The sequence below is a fragment of the Episyrphus balteatus genome, chromosome 1 (genome assembly GCF_945859705.1).
Source record: "Episyrphus balteatus chromosome 1, idEpiBalt1.1, whole genome shotgun sequence".
Taxonomy (NCBI): Eukaryota; Metazoa; Arthropoda; class Insecta; order Diptera; family Syrphidae; genus Episyrphus; species Episyrphus balteatus.
This window is the reverse complement of record NC_079134.1, coordinates 154,981,453-154,995,631: the sequence shown is the minus strand read 5'-3', so window position 1 is coordinate 154,995,631 and position 14,179 is coordinate 154,981,453. Positions and strand designations below refer to the sequence as shown.

The 14,179-nt window shown below is 30.0% G+C and overlaps 1 protein-coding gene across 3 annotated transcripts in view; it reads right to left on the bottom strand.

The window, feature by feature from the left end:
* The window catches only part of LOC129906805 (uncharacterized protein DDB_G0288805), a 298,594-nt gene that overhangs the window by 230,662 nt on the left and 53,753 nt on the right, over window positions 1–14,179 (bottom strand). Inside the window, exon 1 of one of the 3 annotated variants that reach the window (XM_055982729.1) lies at window positions 856–865. The exons of the other annotated variants lie outside the window; for them this stretch is intronic. The gene's annotated coding sequence lies outside the window, so the exon portion shown is untranslated. Of the gene's footprint in view, window positions 1–855; window positions 866–14,179 lie in introns of those variants that run through there. 3 annotated transcript variants of the gene reach the window in all.

The following is a 14,179-nucleotide window of genomic DNA, read 5'->3' as shown; positions in this document are numbered from 1 at the left end:
GCAAAAACACCAGCATTCAGTTGGCCTCAGAAACGGAACAATACAAAACCGGGAGGCTTGCCGCCGATTTCTGAGGTCAACCCGGCGAACCCCACAGGCGGATCACTAGTGTGAAGCAGTAACGTGGGAAGGTTATGATCCCCTCGACATCGAGATCATAACAGCGCCGAGAAAAAAGGAAGAAGAAGAAGAAGGCAATGTTTTAGTGAAAGAATTGTAAAAAACAAAAATCAATTATGACCGGAGGAAGCAAAATACTGTTGCAAAGTCGAGATTTTTCGATAATTCACAAAAACTGCATTAAATTGAAAACCGTAAGGATTTGGGATGAACAAGTTACCAAATTCTGAGAGCCCTAAAGTTGGCCTATCTGCATATTTCGTTTGATCCATTACTTTTGGGACACCCTGTATAAGGTAGTCAAAATAGGGTAAAATATATTACTTTAAATCAAATAAATTACAGTATATTTGGGACGTTATAAGGTAATTTTTCACCATTTGTCATTAATTTTTTTTTTTTTTTTGAAAAAGATAAAAATAAAAAACCAAAAAAATTGTTAGTACAAAAGTTGTAAATCTTTTTCTTTTATTACCTATAGTTTTTGCTGGACATCGAAATATACCATTTTTTACCATTAAAAACTCAACCCACCGAGCCCGGCGCGCCCGTAATTTATTTTCCTTTCATTTTTATCATATTGACCTCCTTATCCAATGGGTTTCATCCTACTGTTATTTTATTTGGTTTCAAAAATTATCGACCCTGGTCTATTAACATTATATAAGTTAATAGTTTACGTTAAAGAAAAACATCAAACGAAAAAATTTATATAAAAATATTTTTTGTACTTACATTTTGGGGTTGTCCATTGGAAGGGTTATTGGATGGGAGTGAGGGGCCCGTTCTGTTGCGAAGACGGGCCAAAGCACTCCTGAGGCCCTCCGTATTGTTGTTGTCGGGCCCCTTTCCAAACAAAATGCATCCACAAAACACCTTGAATGATTTTTAAAACACTTTTCTTTTATCAATTTCTATTTTTTGTCGATTTCTATTATTTTTTTTTCTCCTTTCGAATTATACGTAAAAAAATACTAAAGAAAATAAAAATAAATAAAACAAAATTGAATTATGTAATTTTAATTGGTACTCAGTTACTTTTTCTCTTCGTGTTTTACAAGATTAAAATTTTGTTAAAAATTAAAAAAACTCTTATCATTAAAAATCCGCGCACAGAAAAAAAAAAACAAAACAAAAATGAAGAAAAAAAGAAGAAAACTTTCACAAAATCTTATAATTATTTCACACTTTTTTTTTTCTTTAGCTGGAAGCTTGCTCACACTTCCTTTTTCCTTTCACCACAACAAAAGGATAACACCGTTACATTGGGATAATCACATTTATCCTGTTTTTCCATCAAGATGTAATTTTCTCAATTTACAAAATACACGCAATGCACAAGAAGTTTTAACGAACAAAAACCCCGCAAAACTTTTTAAGCCACGCTCAGAACACAGCACTCATCAGCCATATCAAAACCATCAAGAGCGCGTTATTCGATGGTTTTATTGCGTGCGTGTGTGTTGGTTGTTGTTGTTATTACGGTAGTCAAAGTATATAATTAGTAACTGTGGTGAGATGTGATGCGAATTTGCGTGCATGATATGAATTACTCATCCGGAAATCAGATTTTGTCTTTTCTTATTTTTTTTTTGTGTTTGCCAAAAGCTAATTTGAAGTAAGAGGCTTAAGGTATCCCCGAATGAGCTCTGATATTAGAAGCTGAAGGACGAAAACGACAAGTTGAAGATGCGATGAGAAAAGATGTGTATATAAGATGATGATCCTGATCCTGAAATGAGAGAGAAATTAAGAAAAGAATGAAAAAAAAAAAAGAAAAAAACTGGCATAAGAATAAGGCATATCAACACTAATTCCATATCTTTTACAAGGAGGTTATAAGGTTTATGTTTAATTTTTTTTGGGCCTCTAGTTTATTAAGTTAAATAAAATGAAAGGATACTAAATGTACCTATATATCTACATCTACTTATTTGTCAGTATATATTTAAGTAGCAAAAGAGAGATGAATTACTATACTTAAAGGATGTGAATAAGCTGTTGTGAGATGAATCAATTAAAATTAATGAGATTTTTGGGTTATGTGTGAAATAATGTGCGTCGTACACGTGAAGGATGTTTTTTTTTTGTTTGGTCGTTTTTGGCTTAATGTGAAATATATATGTACGTATAAAAAGTCTAAAAGTAAGAAGATAAATAAACGTCATAATGCGGAGATGGTGTTTATATTCTTAATTACTTACAGCCGTCTGGTATGTGTCTTATTATGCGGATTGATATCGCATCAGAAAGAGATTTATGGCTTTTTAATGTTTTTTTTTCTTTTTGTTCGTTTTTATACGGATGTAATATATGTTTGGAAGTTATATAGTAAAAATCTATGATATAGTATAAAGGGAATATTATTGTTGGACGTAGCAGATGTAATTTGAGAATTATTATCACTTGGTAGACTTTAATCAAAATAATTAAAGGTTTAATCATAATAACTGTAGCTTATTATTTAGACCAGAGGGTCCATTTATTTATGTCTGTGTTTTTTCTTCAATTGATACCTAATAGCAGGACTCTTTGAAATAGACCGGTACATTGATGAAATTTGGTATGAGGACAATTATCCTATTATAATAGGCGAACATTATTTTTTTTACTTGCGATATAGGTACTATAGGGTAAGTTTAGGATTCGTAAAAAAAATCGAACTGGAGATAACAATTTTACATGACATTACGATGATGGAGAATGCCAAAAAAGTGGGTCCGGCAATTCTGTCTGTCTGTCCGTCTGTCTGTCTGTCTGTCTGTCTGTCTGTCTGTCTGTCTGTATGTAGGGGAGAGTGGGGCTAAATGTAACAGGGGTAAGAATTAACAGCTAAAAAAAGCGATGTTCCTTTCAATATTAAGAAACGCGTAAAGGAGAAAAATGCTCAATTTTTGAATATCTACCGGCACATTTTCTTCAGATGAAGATTAGACGACAGGGTGAGAAGTTACACTAGTGGTGCCCAAAAAATGCATGTTTGTAACTTTTTTTTTTAATTTTATTTTTGGTCTACCTCTTTACCCGAAAAAGATAGAGTGCTAAGTGTTTTTTTGTTATATGCAACCGTGTTTTGGCTCAAATTGCGTGTATGTGTTATGTCTATATCAGTTTCGCTTTTTTTTTAAATTGATTTTATGTGCCAAATTTCATGCTGGGGCTAGTTGTAACATTTTTCCGGGGCAAGTTGTACCATGTAAAAACCTACCTATACTGAAAAACTGTTTACCTAATATAATTAACAACCCTGAATATGAATGCTTGTAATTGAATTTGTATTTATTTTGAAATTGGAAACACATTTTTGAACCACCATTTGAATTCATAAAGCTTATAAAACAATTTATGAATTCGAATAACTTTTATTTAAGACTACTGTCAAATTTTCTCTGGAAATCTTGGATTTGCTCCACTTTTTACAAATTTGCACCAAAATTTCATGACTAAGATTTGTTTTTATTGTTATTAATTAAAAACAAATAAATATAAACAAATAAAGGTATTTTTCTCTTATTTTTAGTTCTTGGTACAACCTACCCCGGTATGTGTTACACTTTGCCCCGTATGTGGGGTAAGTTGAAACAACACGATTTTTTTTTTGGAAGCTATATTTTTCAACATTACCGTTATGTTTTGCTAAATTTTTATGATGGATCTTGGAGCTAAAACATGGGTCTTTAATTTAAAAAAGGTCTGGTTGACCCACTTTCAAATTTGTAGGAGAACCATCGATTTTAGAAAAAAGTGTTACATTTGGCCCCACTCTCCCCTACCTCGAGCTACAGCCTAAACTATTCGAGTGATTTTGTTCAAACTTGGTAGTTAACAGTTTTGGGTGATTCGAAATTCGAATTTTTTTTTTAGGACCAAAACTAACGGTACCTATCATATAACGGAAATAGAAAAGTTAATTTTTTTCAAAAACGGCTCTAACGATTTTGATTAAAATTTTTGAGTGTAGTATTACACATAAGAGCCAACTTTCGAAATAAAAAAAATATTTTTTTACCTTAAATAACGGTACCTGTCATAGAACGGTTTTTTTGATTTATGAATATCTCGTTCAAGACCACCCCGATTTCAACGAAAATTTTTATACAAAAGCGTTTAGGTGAAGGTAATATTAAAATTTTAGAAAAATTTCAAAAAACTCATTTTTGGATTTTTAAAAAATATTTCAAAATTTTTTTTTGAAAAATCAATTTTTTGAAAACGGGTTTATGAAAAATTTTGAAATTTCGTTTTTATGCGTAAATAAATTATTTCTTCAAAATGGCATACCAACTTTTTCTTTGAAAAATGTTAGAAAATTTTTATATATAAAAAATTATTTTTTTAAAAAAACGGCTTTAACGATTTTCGAAAATTTTTTTCTAAAAATTCCTTTTTATATAAGAAGTAAACATGCATACTTGGTTTTTTGTGAAAGGTCATTTAAAACGGTATTTAATTAATTATAAAAACAGATTTTATTTTTTTTAATTTCTTGAAAATATCAAATTTTTAATTTTCTTAATTTTCTTGAATAAAAAGCTTTAACATTAGAGTAACTTTAAGCATAAGAGCAAGTACGTGCGACCCCAGTCGTGCATTTTATTATGTATAAAAGGGTGTTTAAGGTTGAGAGGTTGAGCTATTTGTAAAAAAGATAACATTTAGGTACTTACTTTTAACCTAAATAGTTTTTACTTTTAAAAAAATTAATAATTTCTATCTTCGTGACCTAAAGCCCGCTTAGGATTCAATATTTAAAAAAAATTGTTAAGCTATTTTTATTGTTGATGGTAGTAAAAGTCTAAAAAGTCTAAAAGGTGTTTTTTTTTAAAGAATAGATTAAATTCAGAAATAGTATTCCAAAAAAACTTTTACAATAGCTGGTACCTAAGTACCTAAATAAAATAACATGGGTTAAAATGTTTTATTCAAGACAGAAACCAAAAATAATACCAGTGCCTGTATGGTGTATCTGATGAAAACATTCTTAAAATTACCATTTAAATCATTGGCGTTTTGAAATATATCACAAAGGGGAATGCTCAAGAACAAAGCAAGAAAAAACCCAGCAATGAATAATGAATTCCCGGAACTTGATATTATATAGTGTTTTTATTTAAAGTGAATCTTCTTCGTTGGCTATAGGTCTTGATTTCAGTCTATATTTTCTTCTGTGTCGACGTTTCATGTGTGCTTACACGCTTCTTCAGGACTAAAAAAAATAATTCTAGAAAGCTCTAAAAACGTATAGAATAAATACTTATCTTGAATCCTCTAATGATCCCCAATTGAATGCAGTTGATTAAAGTTTAGGTTTTTTTTTTATCAAGCTTAAAGACGTTTTTAATTATCAAAATTTCAAAACGTCTTTTTCAAGACATTTTTTATATTATTGATTTTCAAAATATACATATAAGCTTGAAAAGAAAACCTAAACTTTAATCAACTGCAATCAATTGGGGATCATTAGAGGATTCAAGATAAGTATTTATTCTATACGTTTTTAGAGCTTTCTAGAATTATTGTTCTTAGTCCTGAAGAAGCGTGTAAGCACACGTGAAACGTCGACACAGAAGAAAATATAGACTCAAATCAAGACCTATAGCCAACGAAGAAGATTCACTTTATTTAAAAAGAAAGGTCACGGAATAAAGAAGTATTTAGTATTTTTATTTGTATGCAAAACTTTTTTAAGGGAGTCAGATTTTCTTATTGTTAGTTCCATGAGATTCAACATTGGAAAAATACCCTAAGACCATAAGCTTAGACTGTTATTTAAATGATGCTGTTTTCTTGTTTTTAGGAAACTACACTGAGAAAAAACAACTTAAAATCAACGAAAAATACGTTGATTAAACTATTTTTTGGTATCTATGATTTTGCGTTGAAGACGAAAATTTTAAAATCAAAGTAGAAAATCGTTAGTTTAAAGTGGTTTGCCGTTATAAAACATCTTTAATTCAACGTTGTTTCAACTTTGAAAAAAATCATCAATTTATAAAAAAAAAAAAAAAAATTGGCAACCACTGTGAATGGGAATAGAAACTACAACTCTTGGATCTCTAGAGGAATGCTTTACCAATGTGCTTACTCACCATTAGAAATAAGGGTGATAAAATGCAACAAAAGGTGAAATCCGACAAAAATAAAAAAATTCTTACGTTGTTTAAATTTTAATTTAAAGATGTTTCATGTTAGTTTTTTCATCGTTAAATCAACGTCGAACATATTTAATTTTACGTGGCGTTTTTTCCCTCAGTGTATGTATTTGTTTCTATTAAGTTGTATTGAGCGATATATTTACAAAAATTTGCAACAGTTCACATACTGATCTTTTGAAGGGAACACAGCCTTACGTTTCCCATAACGGGCGTTTCCATTGAATCGAAATTTGTTGTCGATCTAACATAAAAAAGGATTCCTTCTTTTCGTCAGTAGTGAACTCTATGAGGGCGTAATACTATATTATGGAGAAGTTCAACACATTTTCAAAAAAATTCTCACACAATTTTGGAAAATAGTAAAAAATATTGTGATACAATTCTTTTCTCACAAAAAAAAAAAAATAAATAAAAACTTAAAACTTTTAAACCACTTCTTGTAACATCTTCTATTTCTTTAACATTTAAAAAAAAGTTATTTCATTAATAAGGTTTTCTAGATTAAATAAATATGTATCAATTAAGTTCATATTTTTTTTTTATTCAATTTTTATACAAAAAAAAAACTCAAAAAATAAAGTCAAATATTAGCGTTTTTCATGTAACTGTTTAATGGCGTTTTCGATTGGCAGTCCGGAAGCGTCCGGAATCATTCTGAAAGCGTTTTATTCGTACAAAACTGACAGTTTTGTGTGAATAAAATTTTTTCAGAATGATTCCGGACGCTTCCGGACTGCCAATCGAAAACGCCATAAGTTTTTCTATGCCTAGAAACAAATGTTACGCATACGCCACCGTGACCCATCTTAAACAAAAAATTTGTATTTTGTTTCAAAAGCTAGAAGACGTTTAGGAGGGATTTTTTTTTAATAATTACGCATTTAAAACTGAGTCTGAAAATTAAACATTTCTGATAACACTGGTCGGCAACGAAAATGGAGCTTGAACCAAACCATACTTTTGTAAAGGACTTTTGTGTGCTGATTCCGAATCTGAAGTCAAAATCTTACTAGCATGTCAAGTTTTCGAAATATTTGAATATTAACAGGTCAAAAACGTACTTTTGATGTAATACAGTAAAATAAGGAGAAAAAAGGGGTAAATCTCGGAATGAATGTTAGTAGAAATTTTTTTTGCTCAATATCTTCCTTTTGCCATTCTATAACATATCTCAAAAGTCTAGAAAAATCTCATGTCCGCTTGTCGCGATTTCAAGGTCAAATCGCGAAATGGAGATTTTCAAAATTAGCAAAAATAGGCTATGGTATTATATACACATATGATACATGATTTCAAGGTATTTTTTAATGCTGATTCCAAAAAATCTAAAATCAAGACAATCTGACGTCTCTGGAAAAAGTTATACCTGCTTTTCATCTGTCAACTCATATTATTATAACAGTTGCAAACTTACTGCTGAAAAACCCTTAAAAGTTATGGTAGATGAACCAAATTTTGCATGAAGATTTTAGAATCCATCATTATTAAAAATCAAAACAATCCCTTACAAAAAATATATATACCTACGAAATAATGGTATTTTTTGAAGGAAGGGCAAATTTTAGGATATGCACTAAAGAAGATTCTTGTTCATCTTAGAAATAAGTGCAAATAGGCTAATTTTTTCATTTTAATCTTTGTTTGGATATTTTTTAACTACCCTCAAAAATCTAAAAAAATCTCATGTCCGCAAGTCCTAATTTTCTTGGTTTGAAAATAAGGTGCAGATTTTAAAAAATTGGAAAACTACACTTCAGATATTTGTGTCAGATCAACATGAATAAGGTGCATTACTTTTCAGGGATGGTCAGGTTGACTTGTTTGTGAGTTTTGTTGGAATTAGTGTTAAAAAATACCTTTAAATAATGTCGCTTATGTTGGTATACATATAAAAATTTAAACTTTTCTTATTAATTTTTTAAAATCTGCACCTTATTTTCAAACCAAGAAAATTAGGACTTGCGGACATGAGATTTTTTTAGATTTTTGAGGGTAGTTAAAAAATATCCAAACAAAGATTAAAATGAAAAAATTAGCCTATGTGCACTTATTCCTAAGATGAACAAGAATCTTCTTTAGTGCATATCCTAAAATTTGCCCTTCCTTCAAAAAATACCATTATTTCGTAGGTATATATATTTTTTGTAAGGGATTGTTTTGATTTTTAATAATGATGGATTCTTAAATCTTCATGCAAAATTTGGTTCATCTACCATAACTTTTAAGGGTTTTTCAGCAGTAAGTTTGCAACTGTTATAATAATATGAGTTGACAGATGAAAAACAGGTATAACTTTTTCCAGAGACGTCAGATTGTCTTGATTTTAGATTGTTTGGAATCAGCATTAAAAAATACCTTGAAATCATGTATCATATGTGTATATACTACCATAGCCTATTTTTGCTAATTTTGAAAATCTCCATCTCGCGATTTGACCTTGAAATCGCGACAAGCGGACATGAGATTTTTCTAGACTTTTGAGATATGTTATAGAATGGCAAAAGAAAGATATTGAGCAAAAAAAATTTGTACTAACATTCATTCCGAGGTTAAACCCTTATTTAACTGGATTAATGTTGAATTTCATCACCGTTAAATTTTTTTTCACAAAACTAGGTATCTAATTTTCAAAAGCCATATTTTATCGTCTTAAATACTTTTATTTGTTTTTTGCCAAAATACTTTCTTTTAAAAGATATTTGGTATAGAAAGGTATGATATCTCGAAACCTTGGTGGTTAAGGTAACTTAAGGTTTTTAAAACAGATTTGAAGTAAATTTCAGTTTTCGACTCCTGATTCGGTTGAAAAAATAGCAGAATATTACGGAAAAATAATATTTTTAGATCAAATGTCAAAAAACATTTCATTTAAGATTAGTTTTTTGGACTTAATAGCTAAAATTGTGATGAGCAAGCTCAAAAACACACTCAAGTTTATTTAAATCACTTTACAGAGTTCTTGCTCCCGACTTTTTTTGTCGACCAGTGTAATTATAGGTCAATGAACATTGTTAGTTTTCGGACTCTAGTGTCAAATGCAACATTTAAAAAACAATAAGGAATTTTTCAACTTTCTTGAGTTAAGCTCTATGGACTATAAAATGATTTATCACAACCTTTAAAATTTAATTGCAATGAAAACAAGAAATCTAAATGATTTATGTAGAATTATTTTATTGTAATATAGTTTCCCAAAGGGGCTTAGATCTCAAAAGATTTAATTTATTTTTCTTAAAGCCGACACAAATTTTTTTAAAGAACTGTTACTGGAGTTATTTGATGAAATGGACTCTTACATCTTTGATTCCTTTAAGGCCATGATACACCATTTTGGTCAAAAATATGTCTTCAAGAATTAAAATCATCAAATACTAAGAAAAAATGTTTTTTTTTTTGGTATTTTTAATAATAATATCCCGGATTTGACGCATGGCCTCACGTAAAAGGTAACTACACTCATAAATGTATAACTCAAAATTTTTGATTTTCTTAAACATCGTTTTTCTTTAAACAAATTTATACAAGAATTTGAAGAACTCCGAATTCTTAAACATTTTGTAACATCTTATTTGTATATTCATATCGCAGACTATTATCTCAAAATGCTCTTACATTTTCCTCTTTATTCGTAGACATTGCAATCATATTGCTAAAGTTTGATGAAAACTTTTCCAAAAGCAAAATAAAATTGCTTTGTTTTTCAAAAAAAAAAAAAAAAAACTTCTACCAACCAACATCGATTGACATTATTGATGAGTTCAATATCCTTTGATATATCTTTTTTGAACTTAACTTGACTAATAATCTGCACGTCAACTACATTGTTTTGTTGCATTTTTTTTTTTTTTTGTGAATAAAACCTCATTGTATTTTGTGTATTTCAAAAAGAAAAAAATAAATTCCATCACCTTATCCTTTGTTACAAAATTGCTAGTTGCGTTGTTGTACAACCACAACGTGACTAGTGCAGTCGCATGACCTTTAACGTATAAACACTATACCATCCACATCGCAGCAGACATATACAATCGAGAATTTCATTTGCTCGCTGATCATTAAACTTTATCCTAGAATTTCTGCTCTATTACAAAGAAAATAAACACGAGTTCTACGAAATCAAGATAACTTCGTCTATACAACTTGGATCTGATAATATGAGAGTTTGAAGATTCCCTGCGGTGAAGTGGTAGATAGAATGCGTCCGTCGTCCTGCCAAACAATATCTGTGACTTGGTTGGTTTTTTCTTTAAGACGATTGCACATCTCGCACTTTAAGAGTTCTTATTTATTTCTCACATTTAATAGTCCTGTTCGCTGCATTCCAAGTCCTTAGAGACGATACTCATGCTTGGTGTAGTCATAAAATAAGTTGTGCAACTTATTTTTCCAGAATAGTGTAATCATAGAAGAGAGTTTCTTTATTTTTTTTTTACTTTGTTGTTGCAAAAAAGTCCCAACCACACAGGAGCATCCAGGTAATTGGTTTGGTCTGCTCACCCAAGGGCATCATTCAGTAAAGGATAACTCTCGTTTCTCTGTGTATAATACGATTTTGTGGTAGTTACACAATTTTTTTTATGTCCTTGAGGTTTTTTTTTCCCTCTCTTCGTCTCTGAAGTCCAAAATTTTCTACATTTTGATTACATTTGCGGTTAACTAGACTGTGGACAGATTTATGCGAGTTGGTTGGTGTACACTATTTAAAATGCAACTTTTTCAAGTAAACTATACAACATTGTGGTTGGCAAGTTGTTACCAACACTATCCTCGTTGAAAATTCATGACTTGCTCGAGTGTGATTGGATCTCGCATGAAATTTGCTATTTATGTATGTTCTAAAAACTAGATGATGACTTTTTTTTGAGAACCTTTGCTTGATTCGTGGGATGCGAAAGAGCAAAAGTCACATTGCAGAGATGTAAAGGGTAAAAAATTCTATAAATAGGACACTACTTTCGTCAGATCTGTTGTTTTTTTTTTTTTTTTTTTGTTAAAATTTTAGTTGTATTTTCTGAGTAAAGGATTCCAAAAGGACCTCGAGCTAGTAAAAGATTTCGCAGTTTCCAAGAAAATATTTATCATTAATTTTTTTGTTCGCCTAAGTCATGCGATTTTATAATTATTTCGTTAGAAAATTTGACCAAACTCAATTAAATTTATTAATGTTGATTACTTTACACCACACACTAAAGTGTATTAATTTCAAAAGAATTTTCACATTTAGAAGATTTATAATTTTCTGGCAAACGCATTAACTATACAAATACTTACTACATATAAATGTAAAAAGGTAACCAGAGAAAGAGAATGATTATGGCAATAAATTACAATATTTTTCCTTGTACAATGGAATTCTAAGAAATGATACCAAAAATTTATTACACTTTTGCATGTTGCACTTGGATTTTGAGTTGAAAATGAGATGGGGGTAATAATAGAAGAGAATCAAATAATCAACTTTTAATGATCATTTCCTGGAACTCCTTTATAATTCAAAATTAAAAAAAAAAAAAACTTGGTTGTAATTTTTCAATGAAATTTTCGCTGAAAAGGTTAATAGAGAAAGGCTTGGCAGCTATCTCAAGGATAAATACAAAAATTTAACACGCAAAAGATATAAATTTTAAGATTTTGAAAAGGACATCAGTATTTACTTCAAGCACACCTTCATTCAATGTAATATTTTTACAATACGTGAAGAAAAGGGCACCTTAAAATAATTGGATCCCTGACTAAAATAAATGGAATCCTCTTAAATTCTGCTAAATTTAATTTGAATTTTCATCTTAAAAAAAAAAAACGCCAAAATATAAAAATTAAAAATTATAGACAGGCTTCAGCTTAAAATTAATCATACTGTATTTTAACATTGAAATAGGCTGATGGTTAAGCACTCGTTTAGTGACTTATCAGTTGTAAATTCGATTCCCAGTGGCTCAGGCCCGTAGCCAGAGTTGAAATTAAGGTAGGGCAACGGTCTTATCAGGTAGGGCATTGGTAATTGTTTAAATTTTTTTCTCAGTCAGTTCTCAACCCATTCTCATGAAAAGTACCTCATTGAATTTGAAAATATGTAATTATACATACCTAATAGGTATATAATATAAACATAAAAAATAACATGTTCTTTTAATATCTTATTTATTTCTTTGTTTTCTTCTTAAAATCGCAATTGAGCACAATATATGTACCTACAGCAAATTTAATACTATAAAACTCGGCTCCGCAAAATTAGGCCCAGGGAAATAGGGCCCCAAAAGAAAAAAATGATATAAGGCCCCAAATTGGGGTATTTTTTTATAATGAAACTATGCCCCAATGAAATAAGGCCATAACGAAATGAAAAAACGCCTCAGAAATAAATGAAATTAGGCAATAACTTCTTTTGACCTTTTGTGAAAAAATGAAATAAATCTCAAATTTTTCTTTTTCATGACCTTATTTTATTTTTACAATTTAGTTTAGCATTTTCATGTTAATCATGAAAAATGAAATAAGACTCTCCAAAATTAGTGTTGGGGTCTTATTTCATTGGGGCCTTATTTCGTAATTAAATTATGACTTAAAAGCAAAATTAAATAAGGCTCCAAAAAAGAAACAACACCCCAAAATTTGAGAAAATTCGTTCCTGTTGTTTTGTGTGTATTTTTTGGGGCATTATTTCATTTTTTTATTGCGGCCTTATTTCCTGGGGCCGCTGAACTCGTTTTTTACTGTTTTTGAGATTGGGCTCTAATATACCGGTTCCTATAAAAAACGTTGTCTTCTGTCAAAACTGTTTAAATCTTTCCGATATTTTTTTTATTGTCTGAGATATTTCACTTGTTTAGCGAATTATAATATCATAAAAGAGAAATATTACGCCTCTTTTATGAGTAGGATATTTTTAAAAGAAGAGCATTTTTGAAGGTCGAACGTTTTCATAAATAGGGCATTTTTGAAGGTAGTGCATTTTTGAGGCAGGGAATTTTTAAAGCTGGATCAATTTTGAAGCTACGGCATCTTTATAAGTTGGGTATTTTTAAAGCTAGAGCTTTTTTGAAGGTAGGGCATTTTTATAAGGGCAGCCTTTTTGAAGTTAGGGCATTTTAAAAGCCAGAGCTTTTTTGAAAGTAGGATATTTTCATAACTAGAGAATGTTTTAAGGTAGGACTTAGGGAATTTTTAAGGCCGGGAATTATTGTACGGCATTTTTATAAGAAGAGTATTTTTGAAGGTGGAACATTTTTGGAGGAATCCCTTTCTGATGGTAGGGCAATTTTTAATATACGGCATTTTCCAAGGTAGAGCTATTTTAAGGTAGGGCATTTCAAATTTGAGGTAGGGCATTGCCCCTTAATGCCCCTTCTGGCTACGGGCCTGCAGTGGCTTCCAGTTTTTTTTTTTTTTTTTGTTAATTTAAATGATTCCACATAAAAATAAGATGATTTTCCCTTTAAATTAAGTGGATTTCTTTTAAATTTGTGTATTCAAAAAATTACAAAAAATTAAGATGATTTGTCTTTAATTAATTTAAAATGGAAGTCATCTTGACAAAAAAAAAATGCAGAAATCCGCTTAATTTAATACAAAATTCGCTTGAGTTAATTTATTCTTTTTTCTTCGTGTAGAGTCAACAAGTTTTTCGTTTAAATAAAATTTCATAACTTGAGGGACTACAAGAAAAAAATACAACAACAAATTTGGAACATGACAGGAATGACTTTTGAAACAAAATTTTGGACTCTTTGTATTTTGTTAGTCACTGTAACTTATTTTGCTTCACTATTAATAACGGCAGAGTTTTGACAAAAACATATACAAATTCCATATAATTTTTCTTTTGTAATTTGCCACCACTTTTTTTTCGTAATAAGACTTGAATCAAATAGTGATTTAAAAGTTTTTTTTTAGGCGCATTTTAT